This window comes from Branchiostoma belcheri, unplaced genomic scaffold (genome assembly GCF_001625305.1).
Source record: "Branchiostoma belcheri isolate BF01 breed outbred unplaced genomic scaffold, Haploidv18h27 scaffold14, whole genome shotgun sequence".
NCBI classification, from domain to species: domain Eukaryota; kingdom Metazoa; phylum Chordata; class Leptocardii; order Amphioxiformes; family Branchiostomatidae; genus Branchiostoma; species Branchiostoma belcheri.
This window is the reverse complement of record NW_017802824.1, coordinates 656,145-679,357: the sequence shown is the minus strand read 5'-3', so window position 1 is coordinate 679,357 and position 23,213 is coordinate 656,145. Positions and strand designations below refer to the sequence as shown.

General features: G+C 41.1%; 1 pseudogene; it reads left to right on the top strand.

The window, feature by feature from the left end:
• Positions 1 to 5,042: 5,042 nt before the first annotated feature.
• LOC109464497 overlaps positions 5,043 to 23,213 on the top strand; it is a 41,592-nt pseudogene continuing 23,421 nt past the window's right edge.

Below are 23,213 nucleotides of genomic sequence, written 5' to 3'. Positions count from 1 at the left end.
CCCCCCCCCTTCTCGGTCCCAGCATGGCCCCAAAAACGGTCTGAATAGGGTTAAACCATCAGACTAACCAAGTAATGGTATCAGCTGTATTCAGAAGGTAATATCTCCACCAACTGGGCACAAAGGTGTGGCGTAAATGGAAGGATATAGTTTTACCCTATATGTAGCGTATGTTAGAACCTATATGTAGAATTGTAATAGATCTTAGCCAGTAATTTAGTCAACACTCTCGTAGAACCTGTATAGTCACTGCTCAATGTACCCTTTATACATACACAGTATAGCGAGCTTAGCACGTACTCGTAGAGGTGCACTAGTTCTTAGTCAGTAGTTCTATTCAACATTCTGTCAGGCATAGTACCCGTTGAACCTATATGTAGAATTTCGATAGACCCGTACCTGCTAGTAATCTTATTATCTGCCATGCATTGTACCTGTCACAATTGTTGAATAAAATTTGACTTGACTTGTACATATATCTTTAGAGCAGTAAGAAATACGTTCCTTCTCTTCGTAATCATATATGCGTGCGTCGCAGCCTGGTCCTATGACGTCTAACACTATACTTATGTGATCTTGAAGCTGACCCACTCAGAAGGCACTACAGCCATGTGCGTATCTTGGGATTGAGAATTCCACTTGTGTTTTGAAGAAGGACTTAGGCCAGGAGAGGTAAAAGTCCGTAATGTATTGAAATGAAAACTTTTATATTATTGTTAAAGCTCAGAAATAGCAGTAGAGAGAAAAAACGTTTTCATCTGGCTTCAGCACTTCAAATACTTTCTTCGCTTGATCATGATGGCTGACTAGAACATGGCGGTATGTACTAGTATTCTAAACAATTAAATCAAGCCCTAACGCCTGCTCATAGCGTTCTTCAATGTCCTGATCACCTCTAATTGTTCATTGTTGTAACAGTATTCTCAGCAGAAGATTACCAAATCCATTTAATGATACACAAGTGCTTCTTATTACTTGCTTTCGCTAGCTAGATTCACGGTATCAAAGCACTTGTTGAAAGTCATTTGAAAGATTTCCGGGTTTTGTGTCTTAATTGCTTTTTTTGTCCAGGAAAAATTAGATAAGAGGACTTAAGAGAGAAGAAATCCATTTCTAAATTAACAAAATCAACCCAAGTAATGTGATTGAGAAGTAGTTAAGGATTGTGATTGATGATTGTTTCTTGATGCATCTCTATTTTTTTAGTCGACGTGAGCTGTAGGAGAAGTACACAATCCAATTTGGTAACGGCGTGTCTCGGGTCTGACTCGAGGATTCACTACATGAGCAGTGATCCATCAATGTCTGCCGCCCACAATGACCGTGTAGATCAAATCATCAGCACCCTGACCCCTCCCGCTGACCGTACAATAGGATCTGACCGGCACCCTGCTCTCTTACCGGCGGAACAGGACAGGCATGCGATGAAACACGTCCTCAAATAAGCATCGAAAGGTCGCGCATAAGAACACTTCATTTTCTAATGCATATTGCTTTATCGACTTTTCCGGCGGCAAGTTTGTGTAATCCTTTCCCTCCACAAAGGCGAACAGAACACAGCACTCATATTTTACCACCACAACAATGGTGACTGACATGAAATAGCAATCATTAGGTTCATTATTTGTTTCGCACGTTCACATCGCGCCGGGGCGATATCTTTTCAATTATCTGCGTAGTCAGCCGGGTATCATTAACCGTTGTTGTAGATTAGTACCTTCCGATTGTAGCATCCATCTCAATCCCACTCACATTGTCTAAGCCATCATCAGCAGAGCAGTTAATGGGGCCGTGAAAAACTTCTTAGCATCTTGGTGTTATCGCGGATGTCATCTGCAAGGGAAATGTATGCGACAGATGGTGGGGGTAATTTTCGTGATTCCAGTCCATGAAGTATAATACGGCTGGGTAATGATGGGTAATCAAAACCTGATGTACAAATCTAGTTTGGGCAAAGCGACAAACTAATCTCTCCGTGGTTCCAGAAAAAATCAGATGATTATCAATGTGTTTATACCTCATTTGTGGATTCATAATAATCGTGCAAATAGACACTGCATGGGGTGGTAGGCGTAATATTACATGTTTCACAATACTTCGTACTTCAGCTAAGCTTTTGCTTTATCCTGTCAAACTTTCTCATCTAGGCTCAACAATTCACGTGGTAGAATATTAAAAAGAAGACAAAGAAATATTGGCGCTGCTAGCTTTACCGGTAAAATTATAAATAATCCTTGTATTACCACATCTGACGTACAAAATCAAAGCAAAATACTGTATAGTGTTACAATGAGAATGATAGCTCATACCTATCTATGCCTATCTATTTATCAATCAATCTATCTATCTATCTTTCTATCTATCTCTTAAGAGAAAGAGAGAGATTGACAGATGTAGATATATGTGTAGTCAGTCATATGTCTATGTAAAGTCTGTGTAAAATTATTGTAAGTTTTGGCAGATGTACATCAAGATTGTAATATCATACAACCTCCGATTTTCACAAGAAGTATAAGCCTCCCGTGTGCTTGGGTGGTTCATAGTATCTTGATTTAAACTATATATACTTACGGTTCGATCTTCGATTTCTAGCTGATATCTGCATTACCGGAATGATCATATTTCAGGGTATTTTAAATTCCGATGCGTGCTCTCTTGTAGAAGTATTTTACGGCCTGGCTAGTCCAATATTATTACCAGATCATGCTCATCTGCATCTCCCATGATCAATACCAATATAGATAATCGCCTTATAGAAATCAAAAGTGAAATTATGGGATAAAGTAATAACAATTCTATCATGAGCAATTGCACACACTCCTATGTCTAAATTGTTAAATAGCCATTTACGTCTGATTGTTAATGTAACAAATGTCATTCCAAAGCAGGGTAGCTTATGTGATTGGAAACTAATATTCCAGCAAGGAAATCGGTTGTCATTCATATCAGCTCATCGCAATCTGCACGTAGCATCCAGTGTGTTTTTATTAAATGTCATAGCGATAAAATCTATCAATATTACAGCTAATGAAATTGGTTTCGTTATAGCTGGTTTAGAACTGCGTGCTGTGAGCCAAATTAACCGTTTTCGTACATCTGCTATGATGTTGGGTTTAAGACGAAAATGTAACGTATCAATCCTTTTACCCCCGCGATCGAGCTTACCCGTAAGCATGTCAAGCTTTATACTGAATAATACAAAGCTAACACGACGGGGTTTGCTCGACAGAATCCCCACTTGGTGTGAATGTGGCCGGTAACACAACGCCGCAGTGTGTACACCAGAGAGGCCCCCGCGTTCTTCAATAATATAGACCCCAACGCTTCGATATTCTGTCTGACATGCAAAGCAATTTCTGAGAGAGAAACATCAATCATCTTACGGGGTACAGTAGAGAGATATTAACTAAACCTTGAGATAAGCACCTGTGCATTTCATCCGGGGCGTTTATCGTGGCGAGCCGGCTGAAGAACTAACCCGGGTTTGACTCACATTCAAAAGCACCATTACAGAAGGCCGTTCAGCCGGCAACGTCGGCACCGCACGACGTAACGGATTACTGCGCGGGGTTTTAAATTACAGCACATCTAGATCTAGGGCAATGTTTATGGACGTTCAAGCCATTCTTCTCCTTTAAAGTGAAATGGTTATTTGCCAGGAGTGAATGGGGTCCTGTTGGGGTCTATTCTGTAACGCCGTAAAGCGGACTCGAAATAAAGTTTCAATAACCGACGGAGATGAAGTCCAATAAACCATCTACCAAAGTCAACAGTGTTTCTCATCTATCATGTTGTTACATCAAGATCGTAGCCTCACACTGTCCGTGTGATGCAAATGCCTTGCTTCATACTGGAATTCGAGGCTATCTAGCTGGCATTCAATATACGGTATTCGTTTTACTGACAGTTAATACATTCGCTATGGTACAACGATAAAAATTCAAGTAACTGTTATCGGTAAGAACTATTACTTTGAATTTATTTTTGCTTAAACAGCAACGCACGCTGAAATATTCTGATTCGCCGTGTAATTTACATAATTTATAGCTGTTTGTATCATGTAATCATTTCAGCATTAGAAGATTGTTAAAGTTAAAATGGTTACTCGGAACATCTTTCACATCCGATTGTGATATAAATCATCAAGTAAACATTGGTACCTGTTCCCATATTATGCACTCTAGATCTGTTGACCATTTGCCAACGGCACAAAATTATTCATGCACCCCCCCCCACCACACACACAAAAAACAACAACACAAAACGTAATTTGACCATTGGCACAGTGGTAAACTCTAAAAGCTCAGAAAACTACAACGTCTGCTAGCTGTACACTTTCCTGGCAGACACCAGTTGGTTGAATGTTTGCCCACCCTTCGGATCGATTTGTCCCGTTATTGACCTTTTCCCTGGTCTGGCCTTCCCCAACAGTGGTAAATTATCCCCGTAAATATGCCATGAGGCGGTCTCAAAGGTGGAAAAACACGAAGAGCGGGCTACGAACCTTTAAATTAAGGGTTACTTAAGAGAAGTGGTATTGACCCCTTAATGACGGTGATAACAGTGAAGCGCTAGGAGAGGACCTGTCCTCTATCTGTAGGTTAATGAACATCCGAGTTTGCTTTCCCTGCTTGTTAAGAAATCTAATTTCAACTTAATAACAAAAATCAGGAGCTCTGCATTCATCAAAAATTGTATCTTGATTCGTGATATAAATAAAAATCAGTCTGGCGGGTTCTGAGGGGATTTGCATACTACAACCTCCCAACTCCTTCTTAATCCATCATTTACCCTCAGAAACCAATCAGTACCTCACTTCTGCAGCAGTACCCGCCATGCAACGCGATGATCAGGCGTGGTGGGCGTGCTAAATATGCGCCTTGGCGGCAATAAGCGGTGATGCAATCTTCCGCTTTCTGTTGATCTGGAGCTTCCTTACTCAAGAGACAAGATAAAACGGCAGCGCGGAGGCTCTGCGGGAAACAGTTGCATGAGGTTCGTCGTGTACGCTAAATCGTAACTTTAAGAGACGTGACAGCAGCATGGAATGGTCAGGTCTGTGGCAGTGTTCTCTTCTCCTGACTTTACTGTCCACCGTCAGCGCTACTGCCTTTTACCGCAGGCGTCCCGAGGCCACTGCGGTGCTGGTGAACCACACGGCAATGCTGTACTGTGCGTTTGACGGGTTGGCGCCTACAGACGAAGTGAACTGGTACTGGTACAACCCCGAAGCGGACGACAAACTGTACCACATTTCTGCCAGAGGCCGAGTTGCCTCCGAGTTCTCCCGACATTCTATCGTGGGGAGTTCACGGCGGGGTGAGTACAACCTGAGGATACGTGATGTCCAGCCTGGCGATGAGGGGAACTACCGGTGTAGCGTCTTCACAGTACGGGACGCCGGCGATGCCAGGCTCACTGTTGTCGGTAAGATGTATTCCCCGTTCATTACTTCTCTAGCTTTCACAATGACTCACAACGTCTACAACATGCTTTACCATGTGGACATACTCAATATTAAACACTGTACATCTTCGATTGAGATTATATCTTAAGTGCACTGAAAACGTCAATATAAAACGTTGTACTTCAAATCCTTGGCCGTAGTTTTCTGCCATTATTCTAAATTCACAGGATACAACAGCCCGCTAAAACTCCGAGTGCTCCCAGATGGCAGGCGGGATTTGCTTGGCCTTATCTCTATCGATCATCTAAAGGTCGCCTTAACGAATATTCACAGCTTGGCTCCACGCTTATAGAAATTACCCTATTTCATCTCTCCTCGACACTCTGTTACGGTCGTGGTTTAATAATGAAACAAAAAGCCACACCTTACAGCTAATACATGATCCCGTGTCGTGTGCCAGTCTCTTGTAGTTTTATTTTGGAGATACAATGCTGTGTAGTACGTAATTACGGCCCGGGACTAACGTAGCCTAGCGTTGGATAAAAGCCTGGCTTTTAACTGCGCTCCACCTCTGTCATAGATCGGTTCACCAGCAGTGGGCCGAACGTGATGGGGAATAAAAGTGCAATCTGACTGCTAATGAGGCGAGGAGAGGGTTGTTATGATTACAGGTTGTTCGGGAAGGGTGATTATGATTCTGGGCTGTAACATCTGGGAAGGAGGTAATGTATAAGTGTCCCTTGGGTCTAGCTAGAAAGAGACGGCGACAAAATTATAGGACGAAAAATGCTTTATTTTTCACCAGAGTTACCCACCCTTCTGTTGAATTGATGATTGGGTAGAAAAGTGTAATTTGAGCAACCCAGGTGCTTTGCAACAGCGTTTTACATTACGGTCCCCTTGGTATTCATATTGCATGCTAAATTTGTCCCTTGGAATGGTTGTCGTTACGGCACCAGCCATTGCCATTATAACGATGATATCTTGCATAGAAATATCAGTTCTCATATTTTTATAGTTCTTCACAGACTGGTAAGGTTTTAGACTTAAATGCCACAGAGAGATGCTGCTCGTATAGCCGGCAGTGCCTTAATATTTCCAAATGGGTGGGATCTACGCAGTAAGCCAGTTTTGGTTGCATGGATTGTACATCAACAGACGTCTGCTGAGCTTCATTAGGCACGCCATCTGTCAGTATTAATTACGACGAGACGACATCAATACAGGAAGAAACTGCTGCCTCTAGAGACGATAATAATGTCTACGCATCAGCAGGTTTTATCATTCTACTCACAGAAATGTTATCTTAGACCGTAGACTATGAGACCCCGAAAAATTAGATTAATCCTTCCGTTTTATCATCATAAATTAGCCAGGGTGCGTCTGGAATTTTAACACCGGAAGAAATCACAAAATAATTCCTGCCCCCTTCAGTACATACATGTATGTCTCCAAAGAGCAGTCATCTTCGAAACATGCCATTCATAAGAAATAGGGAATACGAATAATATAGTTTGCATCGACTACGTATACAGCTTTGTTGGTAAAACTGATGTTTAACCTTACGTTTCCAAATAAAACTGCTGTAATCGATTCTTTGGCTGGAAGTCGAGCGAAAAGGTCAAGTACCCCATTTCTTTGCAAAGTTATGCGCTGGCATGGTGGTAAAGAAGCGATAAAATTTGATTGTACCATAAAACAAACACGACATAACATTTACCTTGCCTTTGAGCGCTTGGACTGATAGTACGCTGACCAAAAACAATGGCATCGGAAGTCATTCTACACATAGCGTCCTCTATTAGGTAGCAAAGAATCTGCCAATTTTGTAGTTTAGGCAAAGCAGACGACGAAGTTGATCTTACTGTAGATTGCCCTTTGCATGGTAGCGATAGAATCATTCTTTACAGTTATGTCTTAAGTGCATTCTTCTACTTCAAATATTTGAATAATTCAGAGAAATTTTTATTCCTTATAGCTTTCTACGAACCAACTCTTACTAATGATATAGTCTCTTATATCCCACTAGTACGTAGAAGTCGAATGTACCATAGTATAATAGAAGCTTATATATACACGTCTGTGTATATGACTGTCAACATGCGACCTGTATTTAGCCCTTTGGGCCAAACATGTACTATAAAAGTCTTCATTCATTCATTTAAAATACAGCTACGGAAAGTCACTTGACATAACAAGGATTAAAAAACACAAGTAGGTTTTAGACAGCATGCATCCCGAAGATAGTAAGAAATACTAAATAACCCTTTTTCGTCGGGCAGAACTATAGAAGTATCCATTGAGCCATTAGGTGCCTGGCTATCAGATATCTGTGGTAGTTGACTCAGGGTGAGTCGTATGATCCTGTACAGATCTGTCATGACACTGTGAACATCTTGGTGTATCTGGGAGGCTGTTTCAACGCGTCACCTTTTGGATCAGTGAAGCCAGTGCTAGAAATATTTTTTCTATGTTCTGCAATATTGCATATGAGTCAAAATTTTGTTCTCGAATTTTTGCAAATACACAAGCCTCCACACTACAACCTTCTCAAGTTTATAATGCAAAATGGCAGATTGCAGGATTTTTCCTCTGCAATGTTGTAAATCTCTATGCAAATTTATTTATTTATTCATTTATTCATTGATTTTCAAAACGGTTGGGTGGTACCGTCAGTTTAGGACAACTGATTTCCAAGGTAGCCCAACATAAGACAGAACAAGTTACAAAGAACATATATGTAGACAATCAATTACTTAAGCATAGAAATAACAAATAATATGAACGAGTACAAGTAGTCAATCATTGGAAACAGGACATGTCAACCGAAACATATAGTCAAAATCATAAGGCATAATCATAGTCCGTGTCATTCCAGTCAAAAGATAAGTCAGTCCATGAGGTCAGCGGTCATGTGTTTAGTGCTCTCTTAAAAGCATTCAGAATGCAGATGGGTATTTCGAACACTGGAAGCTGACCATTAGCATTTTGGCAGTCGTTCCGTACTGTATCTTTGCTTTATTTGATACGCGAAGGAAATTCGTCCCATAGGCAATGTATAACCCCTATTATTATATTTGCGGGATATCATACAACCTTTACCCAGTATGATAACAGAAGAAACAACTCCCTTTAAGAAGTTCAAAGCAGTAATTCCGCCCCCCTCCCCACGCCGAAGGCATTACCTCCAGCTCCACCCTGGCTGTCCCCTGTCATTAGCGAGTAGTAATTTTCCCCCACACAATCAACGCAGCGAGGGGCCGGGTTGAAAGCCAAGAGAGATGATTTTTCTCCGAGATACACACATGAATATAAACGGCAGGCAGGTGAACCTGTCAATGAAACGTTCCGGATACAAGCGAGGTAATGAGCTCCTGGGTGGTTTTGCTGATGAGAAACGGAACCATAATAACATCTCTCCGGGTGTGCTGGGGATACGTAGATGAATCTGTAGATAACAAAGGTTATGCCATGTTCAAGTGAATTCTTTACTAATAAATACATCTTGGATCCCTCGGTGAATATCATGAGTTTGGAGAAGTGAAGTTGCACACAGACATGTTTTACGCGTGGAATATTTTTGATTATTCTCTTATCAGGCTGAATACAGACGTGACGAACTTGACCTGAGCTGAGCGAATCACGCTTCAACAGAAGTATAGATTCTTATCTTGATCACATCAGTAAAATAATCTGTTCTTTCTAAATCACAGCCGGATATGTTTGTTGATCTAAACTGTCTTCCAAGACAAGAGATGTACCGTTGCTTCTACTAATTAGCCTTCTTCAGATACAGATGACCAATTCCTTGTAACACGTGATGAAAAAGTTGTGATTCGTGTGCTCTGATGTAGATAGCCTCCTTTGCGCGCTCCCGTGAGTGTCTAGGTTTAATTGTTCTGTTGTTAGCGAAGACTCAGCTCCTAAAGCCCCTGTCACGCATTCACGAATTTTGCCTCCCGAATACTAGCCCACCGACCAGCCCCCCCCCCCCAACCATGGTTAGGAGTAGGTCGGCGCAAAGTCGGCTGGGTCAGCTGATATTCGGTCAATTCAGCTGAGCCAGCTAAATGTTTTAAAATGTTTAAACCATCCTGGTATTGTTTGGGAGGTTCAACCATGGTTGTCTGGTTTTTGGCTGTAAGTCATCTGAACACCAGACAACAATTCAGGAGTACGTCAGCAATGTTCGGTTGTCAAATTTGACTGAAATTTAACTTTTAGTTTTTATTCCTATAGAATTCGTCGGCGTGGCCTAAATCTGGTCTAACTGCTCCCGAACGTCAGTCGAACCTAGTCGGCTGGTGTTCGGGAACAAAATCGGAGAAAGGTCGTGAATGTGTGACAGGGGCTTTAACAATAAACACTAACTTCATTGTTAGGTTACAAACTAGAAATGAATTGGCAGATGCAGTGACATATGGTGTGTTTTGGTATTCTACGTAAGTAAAAAATCACATGGTCTTTCTGTGGCGTCTATCCAGGCATATGCCGGGGGCGCAATATGTTATAAGATACGGCATTGCCTCCAGTTGTCTATACACTAATCCAGTCAGTAGGACGGTCGACAGTATAGAGCCGTGTGCCCCCGGCTAAGCCTACATATTTCCCTGTGCAACATATTATTTACCTTAGGCTATGACTAAGCCTCGATTGATACATGGTGTCCAAAACTTTTACTTTATGTCAAAAGTTAACATCTGTTTTGAGTAATTCCATGTAACTTTTTGGATCATGTACTGGTGGTAAGAATGATATATATTGGGAGGTCGTGTAGCGTAACGGAGCTCGGCTCAGAACCAAGAGGTCTTGCGTTCCAATCCTGTTATTTCAGCGATCTTGTGCCCTTCGAAATTGCAGTTTACATGACTTTCCTCAATTCAAGTGTGTAAAAATGAGTATTGTCTTCTGTGTGGGTGGGACATAAAAATATGTTTAAAACTTGGTGTCTTGTCATTGAATATTGCCCAACTGAAAGAATATGATCGCTACTGCATCAGCAATCCATTACCATTTTTTTTATTTTATTCACATATATTCATTGAGTATCAGGCAAAAAACACAGATTGCTTAATCCATTACTATGTCAACAGGGACAAAATTACGTTATCAAATGGAGTCAGCGAGGCCATATCCTCCTGGTAGGAACAACTTTCCTCCCACAGGAGGCTATAATATGTAATTCCCATAGTCCCCTCACGTAGTGTCTGTACTGTACGTCACATTCATCATGTCATGTCACCGCTGATGGAACAACCCTAACCTTCACTCTCATCTCCAAGATGCGAGGCTGCAATCTCCCAGCATTTGTACCTTGAAGTGCGATTTCCTGACTGTGGCCCTGAAGGGTTTGACCTTCGTTACCTTTGCATGTAGTTAAAGCCGCAGCGACCTGCGAAGAATCTAAAAGCCAAGCCCAAATGTATGTCCGCTTTGAACTGAGTCCAAGCAACTCTTTCGTGAAATAAGCTCGATACCATCTAAGGCGGGTGGCCTAAGAAAGAAAATCAATCCGCCTTGAGAGAGCTGCGCCTGGAGATTACGTCTGGCCGTAATGTTCACGTATGGAGCGTCTGCTGCATCGCCATTAGCTGTCCCACCAGATCCAATACAGGTAACGGTATCACTACAACGTTATGTAGTCATACAAGTATACAGGTCTTTCAACGTACTAAGTAATAGTGTATTTTGATATGCCTTGTATTTATGCACTTATGTGTCAGTGGTAGCCGCTACCAGCCTTGTTGCTGCCTGGTTGCCACTTGTCATGCACTGTTGCATTTAAATAAACAAACAAACAAACAAACAAACAAACAAACCCGTTCTCAACTGAGTACTATGTTCTTGTGTCGGAGAAAAGAAAACAACATAAATTTTGATTTGACAGTGTTGAAATACTGTTGCCAAATTATTTCACGTAAGTGAGTCTATATATCGCAAGTTGTTTGATCAATATTTCCCCTTTTTCCCAAGTGGCTAAGTCTATAACTTGGATAAGACCACAATCCTTATTATTATTACATAAGTAATCAGTTATTATTCAAACGTTATCTGTTTCTTTATTAGGTTTATCAGTATCATTATATATGTAGAGAATTAGTTTCCAAGTTGTAACGGGGGGGGGGGGCTAATCCGATGGCTTCTTTCCACCCGGCTACATTTTCTCTGTACATGATATTTACTTTCTGTATTCTGTTTTATACATGTAACCAAAACAAACAAACAAAACAACTAAACAACACACTGTAAAAAGATCGTGTCATATCTGTAACGTAAAACGAACGGAAACGGAAAGCTCAATAAAATGAAGAGACAGAGACGTGGAAATATAAAACCATGCCAGTTCATCAACATGACACATCGCGCGCGAGTGGTTGTTGTATGAAAGATAAAATCCTAACTACTGTATAAATACTGTCTAGGCTGACAAATATTCTGTACGTAGGACGTGTGAGTGAACGGAGTCATATTAAATTGAAGTCTGCCTTTTAAAATGGATGCAAAGGGTCATGACAGCCATATTGATGGAAATGTCATTCCTTCAGTCGGGGTCAAGAAACGTATTTGGAATAGTTTTGTAGGCCAGTGTGTACATAAAGTTGGTTTTATGCAGCATAAATACGATTTAATGCTTTATTGATATTACATCTTTAGCAGCATACAAAATCTTCAGACTTCCCAAGAACCACATTTACATTTTTTTAGCTTCAAGCAGCTGATGCCGTACGTGTATGGTAAAAAAAAAAACTTTCTGTATACTTAATTTTTCCAATCTACTTCTCAACTGTCAGTAATAAAATGATTATTTATCAAGTCACACATGACAACGTAGACCCCGTGTCGATGAAATGCCGTCATAGCTATCCCGGGAGACAGCAGATCCATGAAACATTCGTTCCGGCTGCCAAGATATGACGGCAGTTTCCAACGTCTCCTTCAACTTGAAGCAGCTTTAGCGACATCGAGTCTGCGAAGGTGCCTAAAAAAGAAACTCATAACCAAATGTCAAGAGGGCATTGACATCAACATCACAATATATATCACTCTCTGTACGTTAAAATATCAGATGATATGGTAAGTTTTCTTTTTATGGTCTGTATGCCTTTGTCGGTGACTTTGAAAAAGTGCGGAAAGTTGTTCCGCAGTAGAAATCGATTTGGGTACGTATCAAGAGACCACATGCGCTAGATAAACAGGCCACTCAATATTGCTTCCTGTGGGACATGTTGTTGGCACGGATGATAGATTAGGTCCGCTCGCGAAGTTGGCGCTCTCAGGAGTAACTCCTACGTCTGGGCACGGAATGCTTAACTACGTCTGTGTCAGTACAAAGAACCAGTCAGGAGTTACGGAGGAACTGCTGTCCGTGTAATCTGTCATTCCCTAACTTCTTCCAAGGGAAGGTACGCGGAACTGAGATATTAGGTTGCTCATAGCGTTTCGCTAGAAGACATGTATTTTTCCACGCCTTACCCATATCCCACACGTCCAGCCATCTGTAATTGATGTGGGCTACATTCTCCGGTGTTTTACTCTTTTTGTTACCTTACAGAGGACATAAGGACAGTTATTGGAACAGACGTCATGCTCCAACTTCTATCTATTTCACCTTTATTGATTGGCTGTGGCTAAGGATAGGGTCCACCAATGATGTCGTTGCCCTGAAAAACCGATCTTAGTTCCTAGGAAGCTCGGTGAAGGTCAAGTTAGAAAGTCTAAGCTGTTGAAATATATTTTCACCGCCACATCGCTATTTAGATATTATAGTCACGGTGTTCGGCTGTTGAAGGATCACAGCCTAAAGAAGACGTGGCGTCTCGCGCGCCGTGACCAAAGCGTTGGCTTAGCAGAGTGTCACATGTAATCCTTTAGTTTAGTAGAAATACCCACATTCATTTTCAGTAGTGATAAATAGTAGCGTAAATTATAGCTCCCGGGACAGACTGATGAGGCGTGTCCACGATATGAAGTGTATGCTGGAAGATGTAGCCATTTTATAACAGGCAGAGACAATGGAAATGAAAGGAAGTGTTGAGATAGCAAATGTGCACTTACACTTGTGAAATAAACTACGTGAAGTACATGTACATTTTATATACATGGGGGGGGGGAGGTGATCTCGTAAAAGGTGAAGGTAGTTCCATTGCCTTTTAAGGCAGCAAGGGCAGTGGGGTGTTATCTAGTGTGTCAGGGGCACGGTATTAAAAGGCGGAGGAGCCAAACCCTCTCCTTTCGCCGCCTTTTACCCTCACACGAAGTCAGGTACTCCTTTTAACACCTGGCTGAAGTGAGAAAAGTAGGCAAAGTGCTTTTCCAAAGGGCACAGGATTGGTGACATGGCAGGATTCGAACCGAGGACCTCTTGGTTCTGGACCACACGATCCCTCAAGCTGGGTAGCTGTGTAAATTAATCCAATTGCTGAACACAATTTCCTTACGTTTAATGTGTGCTTTTGTTTTGTATTTAAAGAGATTAAAAGAAACAGTTACGTAGTTTGTTTGAGAGTTTTTACAATCTGTAGATGTAAAAACGCTACCATATGATTGCAACGGCCATCTTGGATTTAACAAACAACCTGCGCCAGCTTTCACCACGCCGTTTTTCTTATTTTAGATTCTATTCTACTCTTTGTCTTTGATAGGTGTTTCCTATTTTCGTGACTGTCATACACAGATGGCTTGGATTGATGCTGATCCAAGAACGGGGCACACACGGGCCACACTGAGCCATCGTTCACAGTGTCTTGAGTTCTGTCATAGGGTTGGCGCCAAGTGCTAGGATATTTCATAGTCTGCTCAATCAAATTGCAGACGTACAAATTGCTTGTCTCTCCCGCGGAAAGAATCATTACATTATTCTGGGAATAAGCTGGATTTAAGCCAGGATTCAAGTTTTCGTACTTTAGAATTCAGGCGTCGTTGACACATCTCCGTCCTAACTATATATTATAACCAGCCAGAGCTGGTACGAGTTCTGCATGCGTGCTCGTTGTTAGAGCTAAGGTACAGCTTACATCTTCAAATTGTTTAGGTCTTAAGGCATGGCGGTGCTAAGAATAGAAGAAATATGGCCATGGTCGTGTGGCGTAACGACAGCGCATTTGGCTGAGAACCAAGAGGTCCAGAGTTCGAATCCTGCCACGCCACCGATATTGTGCCCTTGGGAAAGGCAGTTTACACGACTTTTCTCAATTTACTGAGGCATAAGGTAAAAATGAGTATGTCTGTTGTCCGTGCGTTTGTCTGCGTTAGTGGTGGCATAAAAATAAGTTGAAAAACTTAAGTGTGCAGTTGTCGTGTCATGTAAAAAAAATGGAATAGAAAAATATGTCCATTGTCGTCTTGATAAAACGGTTGCACTGAGCAGAACCACATCGGAGAAATGATTCGTAAATAAATGCAGATCATTACTAGCACTCTAATAACGACATTTTCACACGTACCCTTTGCACGTCTAAAATGCACATTAGTATGTCGGACGGGACCAGTGTTTTTGCCTGCGACCCAATATTGCGAATTGACTCAAGGACTTTGTCAAATCAGACTAATGGCGGTGCACTTTGGACTAGGAGGGAACAATCAATCCTGTTCCACAGGTCCTGTAGGATAATAGGCTCCCTGCTCGCTGTGACCTGATGAAACGTTCCAGGATTAGGGATAGGTCCTTTCTCATTTCACCGGTGATAGATTAGAATAGTCGTTCAATTTCTAAGGGAGGTGGGGTGGAGATGAGCTTTGAAAAAGTGGCGTTGTGTTCCCTGAAGCGCCCAGTGCATGTCATTGACTGATTATTGAACACTGCCTACGGGACTTGCATTGCGCCTATTGATGTGACCACGGCAGAGTGTGGGGCGATCAATGGAACAAAAGGAACTTTCCCGACAGTCGGGTGAAAAATAGCGCAAATTCAGGAAATATAGAGGGATTTTTCATCAACAATTTAACATGATAAGAACAGAACGAGGCTGCCCACCAAACATCAGGTTATCAATGAATACCTTTATTGTACATTTATGCCCTTAACACCTGGGGCAGTTAATGGCGGACAGAGCGGCATGGAGAGAAAAAGTGGACTTGGTCCGGGCAACCCGCTGACCTGATGATGATGATGCCCTTATATAATTATTAGCTTGTGGGCTGAATACAGGTCATGGTGATCAAGCTCTAGGTAGAAACAGTGATACAAGTCTAGTAAGTCTCACTACATCCGCATACTAATATATACAGTTTTAGCTTCTTCTCACTTCTAAAGACAGTTGTAGTTGTACGAACAGATGGACCTTATAATACATGCTTTATCTAGTTGCATATGAGGAAAATGAATTTGTTCTTTGCTATCTATAATAACATCTACAATATGCTTCTTTTGTAATCTCCAAACAAATCCTACGCTGTCAAGACAGTATCCGTTGGCTCGAGGAGTGACCCTTAGTCACACTCCTCTGACCAATGGATACTGTCTTGTCACAGTTGTATTTGCTTGTTTGTTTGTTTGTTTGTTTGAGCCTTTATTTCAACTCGATCTGTAACTGTGTTACATGCTCTAATCGGCCGCTATTTCGGCCGCTTTTCATAGAGGTCGAGCGTGGAGGAGTGTCAGGGGGTCATAACATAAATACTACTTATTTACAAATGAAAACTGCTTGGAGATTACCCATGCAATGCTTGTCACAAGAAGACAACGGTTAATCTCCAAGCAGATTCTGTGGGAAAGGGGAGTCTATATCTTTTGGCTACCTGTATCTATTGGCCTCCTGTAACCATTGCCTGCCCAACGTGGATTCAGGCTTGCCCCACAGAATCTGCCTGCCCCAGAGAATCTGCTTGGTGGACTGGGAACCACGGAAAGCATTGTTCGTGACAATAGGTTTTGCATTTGTGCCACTATATTCTTCTATATAGCTGCTACTCATAGTCTCTGAGTACCACGGAAAAATCAAAGCAATGGTGTGGACAAAGAGTCATTACATAAAGGATAGATTATTGAACTGACACAAAAGTGTCAACATACATTACACTCAAACCGGCACTTACCCACTGATTTGTGTGTGGCACCATAGGCTTGAGAATATTCACCATTTACCCTGAACGGGTCGGCCGGAGATTTAAGAGTGATGTATACTGTCGTCTAATGGAGGCTGTCCACGGTAATACAGAATAACGACTCGCCATTGAGCTCCCAGCAACGAGTTAGAATCATCAAAGTCGGCCTGTGGAGATGTGTAAATCAAGTTGGTCAAGTCGCATGTGATGAGGTATAATTGGTTTTGGGCGCCGCATCTGTCTTGTGGTGTTAACGGTGGTGTGCCGGACCCTGAGCCCACTCGTTAGATTAAATGGCCCCGAAAGACTGGAAACGTGACCCTGATCAAATTGCCTGCCGTGAGCCAGGGAGTTTGTTTCGCGCTCAACAATGAATAGCTGTACCGTAAAACAGCTAAATCTTTAAGACTTCCCAAACCATGGCGTCATGCAGACAATGGGGTAACATTTAAATGGGTTAACACATAACGGTTACAAAGTAGTTAATCTGACATTTCTAACTAGAAAGGTAACATTTGCAAAGCGGGTGCATAATGTTAACCTTCACATACTGCTCTGTTTATTCATACTCAAATACATTCATATGCACGGTAACCAGTCTCTCCAACTCTGCCTTGCTACGTATCTTTTTAACTGATGAAATGTTGCTTATTAACAGTACTGTTTTTTTATAATTGGCAACATTGTACAATCAACGTAATTCAGTCTAAGAACTGCCAAGTTGATGAATAAATTTTGAATTATGAAAGTATCCCGCCACCACAGGCCTCAGTACCAGGTTACTATGGTGACAAACTTCTGGTCCAGGCCATTGACCTTATGTGTTTGGAATGGAAGAAGAAGAAACAGAGCAAAAACAAGATATTTTCCTTCTGCGAAGGAAATAAGAAGAATTCCAACACAAAATGAAATGGCACAAAATGATTTCATACTGCCCTTCAGTTATGATCATTGATGTTTTCAGTTCCCCCAGTGAATCCACCAGTCATAGCGGGCAACCTGAACCCCCGTAGTGTTGGTGAGGCGCTGAAGCTCACGTGCCGCTCGGAGGGAGGGAAACCATTGCCGCATCTGATGTGGTACAACGGGACAACAGCGCTGGAGCCCATAGGGATGTTTTACCAAGAGGTGTCGGTTGGGAACGTTGTGGAGAGGAAGCTGCACATCCCGTTCCTGACGAAGTGGGACGACTCGGCGAACATCAGCTGCGTAGCGGACCAGGGGTTCCCTGGTGTGGCACCGCTGAAGATTGCCACTGTACGGATCAAAGTGCACTGTAAGTAACGTCTTTTGCATCATAAACATAATAGTTTATTGAATTCAATTCTTTGAAACAGCAAATCCCACATGACAGCTGTAGGCTGAATTGCGTGGGGTTTCTTGACACGTTTATATACGTGATTAAATTATTAAGGTTAGTGTTGGATCTAGATTTGAAACATCATACTAAGTTATCTGGATAGAAAACGTCGTACTACATTATTAGAAACAAACATATAAAAGCAGCGTGCACGATGTAAATGATTATCTATAAAACAAAATATGTAGCCTGGGTACCATCCTACTTGTATGCCGGGGCTCCCACACTCGCTTCCCTAAGACTTCTTAGGGAAGCGAGTGTGGGAGCCCCGGCATACAAGTAGGATGGTACCCAGGCTACAAAATATGTAGAATTACTCGAAATTTCACAGAGTGGGTATTCGTATATCAAGGTACACTAAATGACGTACAGTAAACTATGGTACAGATTAATCACTCGTTTAGCAACCGCATTCACCTTTAAAACATGACTTGGGATACTAGGTTGTGCAATGCATCTGTATTAAAAAAACGTGGTTCATTCCAAAACATGTTTTGGAATAACACGATGTGGAATGCATGTTGTATTTTCAAAACGTGATCCATTTCGTCCAAATCATGAGTTTTTTTGCTGAGAGAAATAGCGACAAGCTATGATGATGATGATGATGAGTTTCGTAATCGTATTTTTTTCCTCTGACCTAAACTCTAATCTAAACACATTCATGTGCGTACAAACAGACAGGCACAAGATGGAGTCTATGATGACCCATTGTGCACAGGTCTCTGGCCCTTTCACATTATAGAACATTCCAAATCGTCTTCCAACTGTGCCATTATTTAGAATGCAACGTGGAATGCCTGTTGTGTCCCAAAAAAACGTGGTCCTTTTGAAAGCATGTATAGAAATAACACGTTTTGCAACATTAACATCTCAACTAAACAGCTGCTCTGAGAAGCATAGACAACATTAGATTACCTTCTGATAATTGTGAAGTTGGAATGTAGTTAAATCACCCAATACTGCAGGAATAAGGAATTACATGCCACCAGAACCAAGAGAATCAATATCTTGTTAGATGGTGTAGGATTGAAGAGGGATGTTTTGTAGTAGATAGTATTGACATGTAGCAGTCAGCCGTTGCTATGAATTCTCTATGCCGAAAGAGATGTTTTATAACAGTGAATCGACGTCTACCAAGGGAAATAAATGGGATTTAATATTATCTACATCCGTACGGCTAGCTAAGGGGATTTATGTGAATACACGGTATATGAAGGGGCTTGAAAAATCATATTTTATATTTTCATCGAGCGACCCGTTAATCTTTCCTACATGTTTCATATTCCACTCTAGCCTCAAGTCTCTTTAAAAAAAAAGAAACACTTAGAGAAGCAACAAAAATGTACGTGATTTAACAAGAGATCTCCTGGAGGCCGAATCAATATTGGGTCTTACAACAGTACGCTTGGTGTAAATCCTTGGCATATTTTAGTTCTAAAAACAACAAGGTTCTAAGATTTTATCTCGTGTGGAATTTATAATAGCTGCTGTTACATCTTCAAGGCAATGGAGGCATTTGGCTCTCCTATGTTGTTGGATTGTGAAACTTATGGCAGAGTTTTTCTACAGGAACTACAATGACAGTAATAGATGCATTGCGTTGACAAGTAAATGGCAAATATTGTGTTGGGTAGGCCTGGTATTACTGCAATCTGCTCTCCAAAGTAAACGTAATATTGCTTGAAACTATCTCCTGTCGTTTTCTAGATCCTCCAACCGTCATAACACCGAGGCAGACGGTTCAGGCTCTAGAGGGAGGTTACGCCAATCTGACTTGCGTTGTTGAAGGGAACCCAACATCGGTTTTCAGCTGGAGAAGAGTCGATGACAGCCTTCCGCAAAATGCAGGCATGAGGTATATCAATTGGTGTGTTTCGTGTAGTTAGGCAGTTTCTTCATCGTTGGCTAAACGCTATCTGTTGTCTTACCTTACCGGTAGACATGTAAAAGAGTTACAGACAGTTGTAAAATTCTTTCAGTAGTAGAGGTATAGTGACCACTTCCATCCACAAACGCGAAATATGCTCAAGTACACTTTAGATTTAATGTTGAAGACGACGCCTTCTTTGTTAATCGCATATATGAAGAAATACATTCAATTTACTTTTGAATGTTCTAAAAGTGTAGTTCGGAGGTTAACATCCCTTAAACTAGCATGGTGCCCTCGACGCAAGTCAAAATAAACTGAGATATAGATATAGATTAGTTATTTTGAAATATGCTACTTCTTATTTTTCGAAAAACGTGTTACACATAAAAGCTAAGAAATTTGGATTATTGATTATTCTTGTAGTTTAGCGACCATTATTCAGTCGTGTTGATATCTCAGGATTGCAACCTTTTTTTGTAAAAAAGATGAATTGATACTAACATTCCCATTCAATTATATCATCTACTAGTCACATACTTTTTTCAATCTTTTTGCTATCCAGTCATTATTATTTTGTTACCGCTGATCCCACTCAGTTATACACATCTTTGGTTCTTTTAAGTCATCATATTTTTGTGTGATTATTATGATTGATTTTGATTGCATTACATCTGTATTGTATGATTAGGTAAGTAAGGTTAATTCATACTTTTGTCAATTATTATTACTTTTGGATCTCCATACAAACAAAACCCAGATTTTGTTTTAGTACGTTTTGCTGACCTCTTAACTTCTCACACGTCAGTTTTAAGTTTATCTCTTAAAGGTCTTAATTACATAATTACTTTTAGTACTGTTACCGATATGGCCACAGCAGGTAAATTCTATGGATGACATCCTCCGCAGATTCTAAATCTAATGCGAGCGGGCCAAAAAAATAGCCGGGCCGAAAAAAAAGGTTCCTACATTTAAACATTTTTACTCAATCATGGTAGAAATGGTCTTGATTCAGTGGGAACATCACATATACACAGCCAGCATCACATGTCACTGCATCAAAGAAAGAAACAAAATATTAATTTAGAGTTTTTTCTTGTCTCCTCTCTTCATAGTTATCTGTCATCCGCTTTCTGGCATGGCAACAGACATCTTTGCCCATTTTCGGCATGTTGACCACTGTCAGGAGGCAACAAAATTTGTTTTTTTCCCCAAAATCAGCCGAAAATTAATGCGCGCGCTGATGTCATCCATAAAATTACTTGCTGTGGCCTAATTGAACACACATAGGTGTAAAATCATGTACACCAATGGGGATTTTAATACAAACAAAATTCTAAGTTCACTGCACTCCTTATCTCTATTTACAGTAACTCGTCGTTGCTGATACCGAGAGTGTCCCGGACAGACAGCGGTGCTTACCTGTGTGAAGCCGATAATGGGATCGAGCCTATAGGGACCGGGGAGATCACCTTGGAGGTTATATGTAAGAATGAGAAACAGCACGACTATCCATTAACATCCACGTAATGTACAGATTGGGACGGGTTACACAAAGCTAAACATTTCAAGCAAATACCGACGGGATCTATGGCTGGTATCATATATCAGGGTATTACTGATGTGATTGTGGATCGGGTTTTCTATGTATTCATTCGTCTCAATAGACAAAATAATGAATTGAGGAAAAGTTAAAAAAAACATTTTCCGCTTGTAGCTTCATCTCATTAAAGCAATGTTCAGGACTGTATGATAGATCTATCATTCTCAGATGATTGTCTTTAATTTGCCAAGAAACTAATTTCAAACAATTGGCACATAATTTTTCTACAAAAAACTTAATTATATTAATATAAATGAAATTAAATACCTTTATTGTACATTCATGCCACGATATATATATTTCATACCTAAATAGAAGAGTTCTTTATTCACATTTTTGGCGAGTCGACGTTTAGATGACCGTCTGTCATCTTCGTTAGGGCCAATATGATTGTTGGTACGGGTCACACATATGTATTAGCTCCGATGAAGCTGACAGACGGTTATCAAAACGTAATCAAGAAGTGAATAGCAAAGTTCTTTGATCACAACCATTTATTTTTCACGAGCTGACGTTTCGATGACCGTCTGTCATCTTCATCAGGGCAATTCTTACTGGTTTACTGTGCAATGACGCTAGATGTTACTTGGTGAATAGTGCACTAAAGGTGTTACATAGTTCACAGTGCACTGTCACTTGTTACTTGAAGATGACAGACGGTCATCGAAACGTCGGCTCGTGAAAAAATGGTTGTGATCAAAGAACTTTGCTATTCATTCGTTTACCAACCTGGTAAATTATTTACGGATTTACTCAAGAAGTGTTTGTGAATGAAGAACTTTGCTAATCAATCATTCACCAATCTGATGAAATTATTCATGAGTATATTTCATGCCATTTACCCCTCTAGATCCTCCAAAGATAAAGTCAACGTTTGATCAGAAGATTAGTGTTTTATTCGGACAAGAGGTCTTCAGAGTGGAATGCCAATCAGAGGGAAATCCCAGACCGAAGATCTCATGGCGGCGGAAGGATACAAAACAGCCTTTTAACAACCCCTTGACTCTTTCACCTTTGAACTATCAGACTGAGGGTTACTATGTCTGTGTTGCCAAGAGTGACAACTTTTCTGAGGACACAAGAGAAACATACATCGACGTAATAGGTACATTTTACCGTTGCTTCAAATTTTTTGGCTCCAAACACTGTCTATGACTTTGTTTTCAATAATTTGCATCATATTACATTGTATTTATGTAAATGTATACGGCATGCTATGAATGAGAAGTGGTAAAAATTAAGTACGTAGGTAGTGCTAAAAGAGATATGAGATATAAGAACGCCTTATGAGCAAAAGGGTAGTGGAAGGAGAGGGATGGGCTACGCAATTTAATACCATGTCTTAGACACTGTGGATTAACAACATACTGCCTTACGGCCTAAAAGATCTTTACTTTTCATATATAACCTAAACTATGAACAAAAAGAATAATACCACCAGAACTTGTAAGGACTTTGTGTAAGGTCTTGATAACCGTTATCTTTGTTTTCTCTCTTTGTTCAATCCTAGGTCGACCAGAAGTTGTGAGCCAGTCTACTTCAGTATCTGCTGCAGGAGGCGACACTGTGGAACTTACGTGTACTATAGCCTCTGACCCGGAACCGGATGGTGTCATCTGGGAACTGGCAGGGCGTGATGGCCGGAAACGGAAGTTGAGAGGCGGGGTTAGTGGAGAAATCTCCATCAAGGAGATCGTTACTGGGGACCAGACACAGAGCGTGTTAGTCATCACCTCGGCAGAGACTGTTCATACTGGAAACTACGCCTGCATTGCCTCCAATATGTTCGGCCAGGACAGGCAAGACTTTAGGGTCTACGTCACAGAAGGTAAGAAAATGATTATTGCTTTCGTCAGAAGGGTATGTTTTCGGTTTGGTCTTGGTGGAACACCTGTTGTGTCTGTCTGTATGAATGTCAACGTCTAGAAGT